Source organism: Lepidochelys olivacea, assembly GCF_965140295.1.
Source record: "Lepidochelys olivacea isolate rLepOli2 genome assembly, chromosome: 2".
Lineage (NCBI taxonomy): Eukaryota > Metazoa > Chordata > Testudines > Cheloniidae > Lepidochelys > Lepidochelys olivacea.
The window spans coordinates 86946112-86960518 of NC_140412.1; positions in this window are offsets into that span (position 1 = coordinate 86946112).

A 14407-nucleotide genomic window follows, 5' to 3' on the forward strand; every position below is an offset into this window, starting at 1 on the left:
ACATACTCATGGTATTGCCAGCCTTACTTCCGTGCTGCTGTTGGGGGCGCTGCCTTCAGAGCAGGGCAGCTGGCAAGCCATGGTTGCTATACCGCTCCAGCTCCTCTGCACTCCGGCAATATTTTTTTTAATCTCGATAATCAACCTTGATTATCACTACAAAAGGTTCCCCCCCGCCCCCCTGCCGGTAATATCTCGCCTTAAGTGATCACTCTCATTACAGTGTGTATGGTAACACCCATTGTTTCATGTTCTCTGTGTATATAAATCTCCCCACTGTATTTTCCACTGAATGCATCCGATGAAGTGAGCTGTAGCTCACGAAAGCTTATGCTCAAATAAATTGGTTAGTCTCTAAGGTGCCACAAGTCCTCCTTTTCTTTTTGCGAATACAGACTAGCATGGCTGCTACTCGGAAACCTGTCTCTTTTCAAGTGCTCTCAAGCATATAAATAACATATTGTAAGCCACCCACGTCCTCCTGTAGCATAGTTCTGCATGATAGAACTCAAAAAACCTCACCACAGATTACCTGCTGCACACTATTCTTTAAAAATGTAACATGCTATTCATGTCTCTCAGCAGCATGCTTTTTGCTGCTAACAAATGCTGCTAACAAATGCAGGGAAACTGTGCTTCTTGCACAACTGTTGGCCTATTTTTTTTACATTTTATTTTTTATTCTCTTATTGAGTTAGAGAAGTCACATGCTAAGGGCCAGATTTTGCACTCAGGCCTGGATGGGGGAAGAAGTCACCCTAGTACCAACTTCATTATCTCTTTCTATTCTAGTTTTATTTCAGAGAGTATTTTTTTCATTATAGGGACTTTTTGCCTCTTGTAAAACTCCTTGCATAACTATGACAAATTATTAGTCTTAGTATCAGGATTCAGATTACAATCTCTATAAGCAAAATGTTTCTGTAAAATTAATGGGAAGCATTTTTCAAAAGTTGGATCAGTTTAAGAGATTTCTCTTGCATTAAATAATGTAAAAAGCATTTATATATACACAGAACAAACTTCATAGAAGTCTTTGTGTCACAATCACCTTAGCTTTCTTGGCATCCAGGCAGACACCTGCCTCAGTTTCCCTACTCTGATCAATTTGCTGTCTTCCCACAATATTCCTCCAGGTCCCAGTGCTGCTGGATCACTCACCAAAGCCCACCCCTTCTGCAGATAAAAGTCCAATGAAAGACAATCTTGCAGCCCAACTCCAAGCTCACCAGTTCTGCCACCCTCCATGTCAGATCTTCACACCACCAGCCTTGGTGGGCCTATAGCCTTTCCTTTACTCTGGGTTCCAGTCCTGTAGAAAACAAAGGTCCAACTTGCTTCATCTCTCTGGACCACTTCCTAACCAGCATGTCTATAGGCCTTTTTCACATTTCCTTCCAGGGCTTTCTGCATGTTTGCCTTTCACTCACTCAGTTTCTTCCCACTACAGACTGCCTAAGAGCACTTTCTGACATCCATATGACTTTACTGCACAAGTACCTTCCTACTCCTCTAGAGGTCTGTGTATGTGTGTCTCCGTTTCTCTCAATTTCCTGCAAATATCACCCTCCAGCCCAACCACAGCAGACTTCAAGTAGGAAGCCTCAATGCTCATCATCTGCGGCTGAGCCCAACTCTCTTAAAGGGCCAGCCTGCCCTGTGCTGCTCTATCTATATGGCTCTGTTCAACATTAAAACATTTCAAAAAGTGAAACATTTATCAAGGTTAAACAGATCACCACAAACCTCATCAGTTACCATTTCAAGTGCAAGACCTTACCGTCAATAACACACACTGCACAAAAATAATAATAAATAATAAATAATAATAATTTGTTTTAAAAATCCACATATAATTTTTCCTCCTGGGTTGGGGAAGAAAATAAAGATTGAAAGAGCCACAAGTGAAAGACATGTCATTTAATGGACCACTGGATGGTGCTCAGATACCATAATTATGGGAAGAAGAGAAGAACCTGAATATGATGATGTTGGACAGATTCACTGAACTTATATGTTACACCTTTCTGTGTCTGCCTGGCATTCTGCACCCCAGCATGGCTTAACCCAGGGAAGTAGGAGATCAGTGGCAGTGCAGTGTAGCTTTACATTACGGGCAGGGCACTCGCAGGAGAGACAGTCATGGCTCAGTGCTGCTGAGGGGACGCATTGGCTTACCACTTACCTTCGCTATCCTTCCACCATGTTTTTGCTGACTCTCAGCCTCCTAAGGGATAGGTGGGGAGGTTCTGGCTATTTTCCAGCCTCCAGTGGTAAAACTTTTTACCACTGATGCCCTGTGCATAGGATTTTGGTGGCAGAAGTTACATGAACCCCTGGTTAAATATTGTTCTTGACTTTAAGAGAACTTATAGTAAGAGTAGCCAGGTCAGGCAATTTTTAGAGTATGTTGTTCCTGTGAGTAATCTATAGTTCCCATTCTTTTTGAAAAAGAGCACAGAGGGAGGGAACTGGTTACTTTCTTTAATTTGTCTTTCCTTACAGTATGGCATTATCCTAGTATTTTCTGCTTGTCCTTCATTTTTAAATGGTACAAATTTTCCTTCCCCCATAAAACAGAAATGATTTCTATTTGAGAATTCTGGCTATTGAAGTTTTGATACTGGATGACTTTAAAGTTATCTTTGGCTTCTAATTTAGTAATCTGTTAAATTTTAGGGCCAAAATTAGATAAAGTTTAAATTTAATCTTTGTCACCAAGATTACTCTTAATGTGATGCTACGGTCACATCATACAATGATTTTATTGATCTTTATCCATCCTCGAAAGGTGAGAATTCCCTGCCCCATGAGCTGCCTATGGAGCAGGTAATGTCATTTACTCCTTTAAATGAGTTCTGAATTGTAGCAGTGTGATTTGCTGGGTGTTCACAACCTGGTAAATTGTTTTAATTCTTCTTTTTCTGCTGTCATTGCCACAGTGACACCGTTGTGCAGTCATTTCAGCCTAACCTCCATTAGAGCACTCTGGCTAAACAATGAACTCAGTAAATTGGAAGTAGTAGGTCAAAGATTAGAACATGAATGGAGAATATCAAACCTTGCTGTGGACCTTGGGATTTGGAAATGGCATTTGTCATGCCATCAGAAACCTATTTCTGAGGCTTAAAGCAAACAGTTCTTCATCTGTCCTTCGGAGGGACAAAAACTGACCAACTGCATTCTTCTGATACTGTTGCTCATTTGTGATATCCTTCTCTGGCTGACCAAAATGCCACTCTGTACCTTAAAACAGCACTCTGGAACCTCCCTATTCACCTGTCATATAATTATGCTATATTTCATACACAGCATGACATGTAAGCTATCATATGAAAGGTCATGATCTGCTGAAGCCCATTGTGCTGTCCAAATATGTATATTGTTAGTGTGCATGAAGTTATGAGATTTTACTGTATGGTTGTTAGTGATATATATTGTAAGTTTGAGAGTCTCTAGTACAAAGGCAGTGATCCATTCCCAGGAGTGTGTTAAGTGACCATTAATCGGTAAGGGAGTTGTAAACAAGTGATAAACAATTCAATGATGGTTGCACAAGCATCACACAATGGGGACTGCTCAACTCTATGACTCCGTTGCACAAGACCACACTCATGGGATTTCTCAACTCTGTGCCTCAGCAAAGTCCACCAGGACATGTCTGGGCTAGTATTTTCCAAGTACATGGGCTGAGGGTATATAATAAGGGACAGTGCCATTATGTCTTTGCCTTTCTCCTCCCCCACCTATGCTAGAAGCAACAAGAATGCTGGGAAGACAGACTTCAACTGAGGAGACTGGTCCCAGGCTTAAAAAGGGAAGCCTGTGTGTTAAGATCAGTAACATCCAGAAAATTGCTTGGTCCAAATACTGCCTAGTGTGATAAGGTTTAAGATTAAGCCCTGGTCTACACTAGGAGTTGAGGTCGAATTTAGCAGCGTTAAATTGATTTAACCCTGCACCCGTCCACACAACAAAGCCCTTTTTTTTTACTTAAAGGGCTCCTAAAATCATTTTCTTTACTCCACCTCCGATAAGGGGATTAGCACTTAAATCGGCCTTGCCGGGTCAAATTTGGGGTAGTGTGGACGCAATTTGATGGTATTGGCCTCCGGGAGCTATCCCAGAGTGCTCCATTGTCACCACTCTGGACAGCACTCTCAACTCAGATGCACTGGCCAGGTAGACAGAAAAAGGCCTGCGAACTTTTGAATCTCATTTCCTGTTTGGCCAGCATGGCAAGCTGCAGGTGAGCGCAGAACTCATCAGCAGAGGTGACCATGATGGAGTCCCAGAATCGCAAAAGAGCTCCAGCATGGACCAAACTTGAGATATGGGATCTGATCGCTGTATGGGGAGAGGAATCCATGCTATCAGAACTCCGTTCCAGTTTTCGAAATGTCAAAACCTTTGTCAAAATCTCCCAGAGCATGAAGGACAGAGGCCATAACAGGGACCCGAAGCAGTGCCACGTGAAACTGAAGGAGCTGAGGCAAGCCTACCAGAAAACCAGAGAGGCAAATGGCTGCTCCGGGTCACAGCCCCAAACATGCCTCTTCTATGATGAGCTGCATGCCAGTTTAGGGGATTCAGCCCCCTCTACCCCAACCATGTGCTTTGACTCCTTCAATGGAGAGGGAGGCAACACGGAATCAGGTTTTGGGGACAAGGAAGCTGATGATGATGAGGTTGTAGATAGCTCACAGCAAGCAAGCAGAGAAACCGGTTTTCCCGACAGCCAAGAACGGTTTCTCACCCTGGACCTGGAGCCAGTACCCCCCAAACCCACCCAAGGCTGCCTCCCAGACCTGCCAGGTGGAGAAGTGAGTGTACCTTCTTAAATAGTATACACTCTGGTGAGTGTACCTTCTGAAATAGTATACATGGTTTAAAAGCAAGTGTGTTTAATGATTAATTTGCCCTGGCATTCACGGCCAGTACAGCTGCTGGAAAAGTCTGTTAACGTGTCTGGGGATGGAGTGGAAATCCTCCAGGGACATCTCCATAAAGCTCTCCTGGATGTACTCCCAAAGCCTTATCAAAAGGTTTCTGGGGAGGGCAGCCTTATTCCATCCACCATAGTAGGACACTTTAACACGCCAGGCCAGTAGCACATAGTCAGGAATCATTACAGAACAAAGCATTGCAGCGTATGTTTGCTGGCATTCAAACAACATCCGTTCTTTATCTCTCTGTGTTATCCTCAGGAGAGTGGTATCATTCATGGTCACCTGGTTGAAATAGGGTGCTTTTCTTAAGGAGACATTCAGAGGTGCCTGTTTCTGCTGGGCTGTTTCCCTGTGGCTGAATAGAAATGTTCCCTGCTGTTAGCCATGGGGAAGGGAAGGGGGGAGAGGTGAGCCACGCGGTGGGGGGAGGTAAAATGAGACCTTGGAATAAAAGCACGTGCTATGTATGTAATGTTAACAGCAAGGTTTACCATGAAAGAGTGTACCCATTGTTCTATAAAATGTGTCTTTTTAAATACCACTGTCCTTTTTTTTTCCTCCAACAGCTACATGTGTTTCAAGGATCACAGGATCTTCTCCTTCCCAGAGGCTGGTGAAGATTAGAAGGTGAAAAAAAACACACTCACGATGAAATGTTCTTTGACCTCATGGTGTCCTCCTACACTGACAGAGCACAGACGAATGCTTGGAGGCAGACAATGTCAGAGTGCAGGAAAGCAAAAAATGAGCGGGAGGAGAGGTGGTGGGCTGAAGAGAGTAAGTGGCAGGCTGAAGAGAGAGCTGAAGCTGATAGGTGGCAGCAGCATAATGAGAAGAGGCAGGATTCAATGACGAGGCTGCTGGAGGATCAAACTAATATGCTCCGGCGTATGGTTGAGCTGCAGGAAAGGCGGGAGCACAGACCGCTGCTACAGCCCCTGTGTAACCAACCGCCCTCCTCCCCAGGTTCCATAGCCTCCTCACCCAGACGCCCAAGAATGTGGTGTGGGGGCCTCCAGCCACCCAGCCACTCCACCCCAGAGGATTGCCCAAGCAACAGAAGCCTGGCATTCAATAAGTTTTAAAGTTTTAAACTTTTAAAGTGCTGTGTGGCCTTGTCCTTCCCTCCTCCACCACCCCTCCTGGGCTACCTTGGTAGTTATCCCCCTATTTGTGTGATGAATTAATAAAGAATGCATGAATGTGAAGCAACAATGACTTTATTGCCTCTGCAAGCGGTGATCGAAAGGAGGCGGGGAGGGTGGTTAGCTTACAGGGAAGTAGAGTGAACCAAGGGGGGGCGGGGAGTTTCATCAAGGAGAAACAAACAGAACTTTCACACCGTAGCCTGGCCAGTCATGAAAGTGGTTTTCAAAGCTTCTCTGATGCACATTGCGCCCTCCTGTGCTCTTCTAACCACCCTGGTGTCTGGCTGCGCATAACCAGTGGCCAGGCGATTTGCCTCAACCTCCCACCCTGCCATAAACGTCTCCCCCTTACTCTCACAGATATTGTGGAGTGCACAGCAAGCAGTAATAACAATGGGAATATTGGTTGGAGTGCACAGGAAGCAGTAATAACAATGGGAATATTGGTTTCGCTGAGGTCTAAGCAAGTCAGTAAACTGCGCCAGCACACTTTTAAACATCCAAATGCACATTCTACCACCATTCTGCACCTGCTCAGCATGTAGTTGAATGGCTCCTGACTACTGTCCAGGCTGCCTGTGTACGGCTTCATGAGCCATGGCATTAAGGGGTAGGCTGGGTCCCCAAGGATAACTATAGGCATTTCAACATCCCCAATGGTTATTTTCTGGACTGTGAAGAAAGTCCCTTCCTGCAGCTTTTGAAACAGACCAGAGTTCCTGAAGATGCGAGCGTCATGTACCTTTCCCGGCCATCCCACGTTGATGTTGGTGAAATGTCCCTTGTGATCCACCAGAGCTTGCAGCACTATTGAAAAGCACCCCTTGCGGTTTATGTACTCGCTGGCTTGGTGCTCTGGTGATAAGATAGGGATATGGGTTCCCATCTATGGCCCCACCACGGTTAGGGAATCCCATTGCAGCAAAGCCATCCACTATGACCTGCACATTTCCCAGAGTCACTACCCTTGATATCAGCAGATCTTTGATAGCGTTGGCTACTTGTATCACAGCAGCCTCCGCAGTAGATTTGCCCACTCCAAATTGATTCCCAACTGACCGGTAGCTGTCTGGCGTTGCAAGCTTCTACAGGGCTATTGCCACTCGCTTCTCAACTGTGAGGGCTGCTCTCATCTTGGTATTATTGCGCCTCAGGGCAGGGAAAAGCAAGTCACAAAGTTCCATGAAAGTGCCCTTACGCATGTGAAAGTTTCACAGCGCCTGGGAATTGTCCCAGACCTGCAACACTATGCAGTCCCACCAGTCTGTGCTTGTTTCCCAGGTCCAGGATCGGCGTTCCACGGCATTAACCTGCCCCATTAGCACCATGATGCCCACATTGCCAGGGCCTGTGCTTTGAGAGAAGTCTGTGTCCATGTCCTCATCACTCTTGTCACCGAGCTGACGTCTCCTACTTGCCCAGTTTCGCTTTGGCAGGTTCTGGTGCTGCATATACTGCTGGATAATGTGCATGGTGTTTAATGTGCTCCTAATTGCCAAAGTGATCTGAGCAGGCTCCATGCTTGCCGTGGTATGGCGTCTGCATGGAAAAAAGGTGTGGAACATTGCTGCCGTTGCTCTGATGGAGGGAGGAGCGACTGACGACATGGCTTACAGGGAATTAAAATCAACAAAGAGGGTGGCTTTACATCAAGGAGAAACAAGAACAACTGTCACACAGAACGGCCCCCTCAAGGATTGAACTCAAAACCCTAGGTTTAGCAGGCCAATGCTCAACCCACTGAGCTATCCCTCCCCCCAATATTCCAGGCAGGACTGAATCTCCATTCAACTTTTCAAGGTGCCCCTGACAGACCTCACCGAAATGACTGTTGGCAGTTGATTTCATGGAGGGAGGGAGGGGGGAGCAAATGAATAGAAAACAAATGTGGTCTATTTCTTGTTTTGATCCACTCCACCTATCTTTTTACATCTTTGGCTGGCAGCAGACAGTGCAGAAGGACTGCAAGCCATCCTCATCTCCTGCCTGCCCGGAAGAAGATGGTGCAATAGGACTGCTAGCCATCCACATCTCCTGCCTGATCACCATAAGATGGTACAATAGGACTGCCTGCAGGACTAAAGAGAATGACCTGGTCGAGTCACTCCTATTTTAGTCCCTGCACCCATGTCTGCCCAGGTGCTCCTGACCGACTTTACCGAGGTGGCCAAGAGCATCTCGGACATGATGACGATGGTTATCAGGCCTATTGCACTGTCTGCTGCCAAAAGGCAATGAGCTGCTGCTGTGTAGCAATGCAGTACCGCGTCTGCCAGCACCCAGGAGACGTTTAGTGACAGTGAGCTGAGCGGGCTCTATGCTTGCCGTGGTATGGTGTCTGCACAGGTAACTCAGGAACAAAGGCATGAAACGATTGTCTACTGTTGCTTTCACGGAGGGAGGGCCTGAGGACATGTACCCAGAACCACCCGTGACAATGTTTTTGCCCCATTAGGTATTGGGATCTCAACCCAGAATTCCAATGGGCGGCGGAGACTGCAGGAACTGTGGGATAGCTACCCACAATGCAACAATCCGGAAGTCAACACTAGCCTCGGTACCTTGGAAGCACTCTGCCGAGTTAATGCACTTAATGCACCTAGAGCATTTTGTGTGCGGATACACACAATCGATTATATAAAAACGATTTCTAAAAAACTGACTTCTATAAATTTGACCTAATTTCGTAGGGTAGACATACCCTTAGACTGTGCACTTTTATCTTTTATTTTCTTTGGTAACTATTTCTGACCTTTTGTGCCTACCACTTATAATCTATCTTTTTATTATTAAAGCTGTTTATATTTTACCTAAAACAGCGTGTTTTGATTGAAGTGCTTGGGAAATCTCAGCTCAGTTTGCAAAAGCTTTTGTATGTCCTCCCATAACATGGGAGGAGTGGACTGGGTAATAAACTTACACTGGTCAGGCTTCTGACTGGGGCAAGACGGTACAGTTCTGGGATGCAATGCTGGGGACCTGGGGGTGGAATTGGCTGGTACCTTTCTGGCTGGTGATTCATGAGTGGCTCAGGGAAATTCATGCAGTCTGGCTGGGTGTGGGGCTTCATATACTGTTGTACTGAATGATAACAGCACCTGCAGCGATTTGCTTCTTGTCATTAGCAAAGAACTGTGAGAGACAGCCCTGGCTGGAGAGTTAAGGGGGCACAGCAGTTCCCCAGTTCCATGGTTGTAGCCCAGGGATCCCATCAAACCAGTCTCAATTTTTTTCTTCCAAGGAGGATCCCAAGCAGTTTGGTCTGTTTTCCAAAAGAGAGAGATCTGCCTCTTAACATTTTGACTGTTTACTCTTGCTATCTCAAGTCAGGGGAAATACTGGAGGCATTATATACAGTACACCTGATAGAAATGAATGGCGTCAATATTAATACAGTAGTAACCAGGCCATGGGCAACCTTTCCAAATGGTCACAGTGAGAGGCTGTCTTAATGGTTGGAATGGAGGTAGCCAGGTCTAGCAGCCAAGTCAGGAGCAAAGTTATCAAGTCCAGGCAGCAAGCTAGAGCTGAAAACCAGGAATCAGGGTTCAGAGTCAGAGTAGGGACCAGGAGTTGGAAACAGGGAGCAGAACCAAGGACAAGGAGCAGGAAGTGGGAACAGAGGTCTGGAGCAAGGGCTAGGAGCAGGTAACAGGCCCAGAAACACAGCTATAGCCACCACAGAACCCTATTGAGCAGCCAGGGAGCAAGTACCCCTGCAGGGTTTAAGACTGTGCCTGCTGGAATCTTCATTAGTTGACCAGCTGAGGGCAATGTGCAGGGTCTGGCTTCAGCTGTGGGTCCGGCTTCAGCTGTGGGGCCCTGACATACAGGCTCTTTGGGCCAATGAACTATTTTAGAAAAAAATATTTCCCCCTTTTGGACTTCTGCTGGAGTTTGTGAAAATCTGCTCCGTGCTCTGATTAATTTAAAGGAGGATTAAAGGCTTTTGCAAAGAAGGGGAACTAATTTACACTAGAATGTAATTAAGAATAGTTTAAAGATTTATAGTATTGATTTCTGTGAGCACTTTGAGGTAGAAGCAGGGGGAGAACCTATAAAAATTGATCTGTGATTACTACAGGTCTTTACATATCTGGTAAAAGTAGGTTGAACTTTTGGCAGTCTACTTGTAACAAGCGTGTCCCACAAGATCGTGCAGCACCTGCTCTAAGGTAGCTGTAAGCCTTGGGATCATAAGTTATCACTAGAACTGGGTTAACACTGTAAAATAAAACTTTCTTGAATATTCACTGTAATTTCTAAACCAATTTGTATCAGTCATGTTCTCAAGCTTTATGTATTCATTTTCTGTGAAAATTTGCTTTCTGCAAGAATTTACAACAGAAAGCTGATGATTTATGCTCATCATTTGGGAAACAGAAACGATATCATGTGACTTATATGACCAATCACAACTAAGCAGCTCAGACATTCTGATCTGGAATTCATAGAGATAATTAAAAATCTTTGTGAAATAATTTTAAAAATGTTGACATGTTAGAGAAAATTGTGACCTCTTTATAGGTAATCCAGTGACAGAAAAACAGGCAAAACTCATCTCCAGAAATGATATTCATAGCATAGCATTTTAAATGAAAGCTAAGATTCTCACATAATCAGGAGCATGGCTTTAATGGAAAAACACCAAATATCACTGGTCATAAAACTATGAGTTGGCAAAACTGCAAATGTCGTAGTAATACATGGCTATTTGCAACCAATACCTGAATGGCACTACAGATTCCAAGGTAGATTTTGTTGAACATTCAGAAACTAAAAATAGAAACATCATCCACCAAATCTAGGAGTGACATCCTGGATCTGTTTAAATCAATCAAAATTTTTTTCATTGACTTCCATAGAGCTGTATTTCATTCGAGATCTTTGCCATGCTTCACAACAAAAAGTTTATCCTGATTTGCTACTCAGAAAAGTTGTTATGTGGAAAGAAGAAATTAAATCCTACATAAACAGTGGGAACTTTTTTGTTGTACAGTTTAATAATTTACCATTAATAGGACTTCATATCCAAAATGGACTCCTCTGGCCTAATAAGAGGAAAATTAACAAAATGTAAGGTTCCTCTGAATATTTTCTAAACTCTCACGTTTCCTCCTCAAGCCAATCTACCTAGAAGCTGGAAATTAGTTTGTGTGTATAAAAAGAAAGGTAGTTTTTTGAAAACTCATTTATTTTCTGAGATAAGAGCTGTGGTTTATTGTAGATCATTATCTTGAACACCTAGCCAGTTTACAGAAGATTGTATCATGTTTGATTTGTGGTCTGAGCAGACCAGTGCTTTAACTAGAACCCCTAATGGGACTTCCTCAGACTTGATAGAGGAAAGAATTGTTTCTTTAGAATCTCCTACGTCTGAATCACAGCAACTTCTTTAACACAGAAACCAGTAAAATGCCCTACATTAAAGAGGGTTTCAATCAGAAACATTTTTGATAAATATATTTTCCATGTGTGGCCTTTTCTTTGCTTGAAAAATATCCATAGTGATTTTTCTTGGTTTTCTGGAGTCATCAGAAGAGAAAAGAATATTTTACTAGATTTAAGAATAATAATAAATAATGCCAGACCAAACAAACAAAAAAAAACAGGCACGTTACTGGAATACTTATGGCCTGACTCCCTCCACCCTTCTGTTCTCTCCTGGCAGCAGCAGCCGGATTAGGGGTCTGGGTGGCAGCTATTTGGAGACTAGGTAGCACAGGTAATGTTAGGGGGGAGTGCAGCTCTCTGTGCTCTCAGAGCCAAATCTTGCGAGGTGCTAAGCACCCTTACTATCACTGCTGCAGTGGGAGAGGAGGGAGGTCAGCACTTTCCACAAGGTGTTCAGCAATTCACAGAATCAGGCCTTTATGTTCATCTTCTCTTGGGAGCAGTGGCAGTCTCAAGAGATAGAGGAAGGAATGGTAGATCACTAAAGGCTGGTCTCTTCCCCCCTCCTCTAGTACAGCAGCAGGGAGTCAATGGTAGAGGATTAGGGAGGAAATCCATCAGGGTGGATAAAAATCAATTTTTTTAATTTAAAGCAGATTTTTTTTGATAAAATGCTTTTTGAGGAAAAAACCTATCTAAAGATAGCTTTAATTAAAGCTATATCTTTGAGCTATAATGTCTCATGGATGAGAGATTATAAATTCTAATTCTATAGTATGAGACAATATATTCATGTAATGTTTAAGAAAAGTTTTGTAAATGAGTTCCAATAGTTCATGGATTAGGGGCCCAATCTTATGGAGGCCCAGGGGCTTCTGTATAGATTATTTAGATTAATCTTTCTGTCTACCCACTGGGACTCAGTGCTCAGTCTAGAAGATACCATCAGAAATGCTTAGTTTTGCAGTTCTCAAACTGTGGATTTGTGTCTCCAGAGAACATGCTTGTTAACAGCAAAAATGTTTTTAAATAAATATAAAAAGAGATGAAAAATAACAGACCTCAACACTATTGTCCCTCCTCAAATTTGTGTACACAGAGTCAATCCTTACCTCTCTCTCTAAAAGTGCAAAGTTTCAAAAAGTTCAATGAATAGAAGATTGTTGGGGATGGAATAGACCTGGACAAGGAGAAGAAATCTGGAGATAAATGTGAGAAGGAAGGAACTGGCAGTAGAAACAAAAGTGAAACTGTTTGAGCAGCATATTCCAGAAGTCTTGAGGTCTTTGAGTGTAGCTTTCATTAATTTGAGATCTACCATACCATTCTCTCACTAGAACAGAAAACCTATAATGGCAGCAGGCCATAAAAGAGACCCAGTTTGGGAATAGTTTAATGAAGTTCCTCTACCTGTGGGTAAGACAGGCATGCGTGCAAAATGCAAAAAGTGCCACAAAGAAATGCAAGACCTGGTTGCCTGAATGAAACACCATGACAAGTGTTGCTTCTCAGGAGGAAGCTGCGCTGAAGATGATGAAAGGAATATGTTTGAACATGCAGGATCTTCAGGTTGGTAAGCTTTTTAATTTTATACTTCTTTCTTAAGGACTGCTCGTCTTCCTTCTGGACTATTCTTGAATTCTCATGTTTGAGCAAAAAATATAGTTGTTACACAATGGTCCTATCATTTTGGATGGGGTTGTGATTAAAAAATAACTAGCTGAAATAGGCAGATCTTTCTTTTACAATTTCACCTTTAAAGTAGTTCTGAGTGTCAGTGAATGCAATGAGTAATACTAAATGAGCAGTATGGTAATAATTAAACAACTGCATTGACTTATTTTGTTTAGGAGAATCTATCCTCAACATATAGATTCTGAAGACTATCCACCTTCAAGTTCACCATCATTTTCTATAGTTTCACAGTTATCAGCCAATGACAGTGTTCAGTCGCATCATGTATGTCAAATAGCCACAGTATATCACCTGACGCAAAAAGAAAAAAAATCTCCATCATCCAGAAACAGCCATAGATACATTTGTGATAAGAACCAGCAGATTACAAAAAGAGGTAATCGATGAAAAAATTGCCTGGTTTGTTTATGCAACAAACTCCCCTTTCCGTATGATTGAGAACCCACGCTTCATTAACATGGTTCAGTCATTAAGACCAGGATACAGTCCACTCAGCAGAGCAGATGTTGCAGGCAAATTGCTGGATCAAGTGTATGAAAGAGAAATTAAGCAGTGTGCAAAAGGTTGAGAGGGTAAAATTGTTAACCTGAGTCTTGATGGGTGGAGCAATGTCCACAATGATCCTGTTGTATGTGCTTGTGTGACAAAAGAAGAAGAGAATGTCTTCCTTACAGAAAGGACTGATACACCAGGAAATGCACACACAGCAGAACACTTACAAGTAGCAGCAGTAAAAGCTATAACAAACTGAAAAAAAATTCAGATGTCTAGTACGCAGCTTGGTCAAAGGCAATGCTGCAAATGTATCCAAGATGAGAAGAAATTTAGAAGAGAGTCCCAAGCTAATAACATATGGTTGCAGTGCTCATTTGATGCACCTCCTAGCCAAAGACTTCAGTGTTCCAGAAATAAAGGCTAATGTTGTTGAAATTGCAAAATACTTCCGTAACAACCACTTTGCAGCAGCTGCTCTGAACAAAGTGGGAGGAACCAGGCTAAATCTCCACAAGACGTGCGATGGAACTCAGTAGTGGACTGTTTTGAGTACTATATCAAGAACTGGCCTAATCTGATGACAGTTTGTGAACAAAACCATGAAAAAAAAAGATGGCACTGTCATAACCCCAATGTTGAGAACTTTGGCTAAGAGAAATGTTGAACACATGCTGAGAACCCTGAAGCCTATTTCTGTAGCCTTGAACAAAATGCAGGGAAATAGCT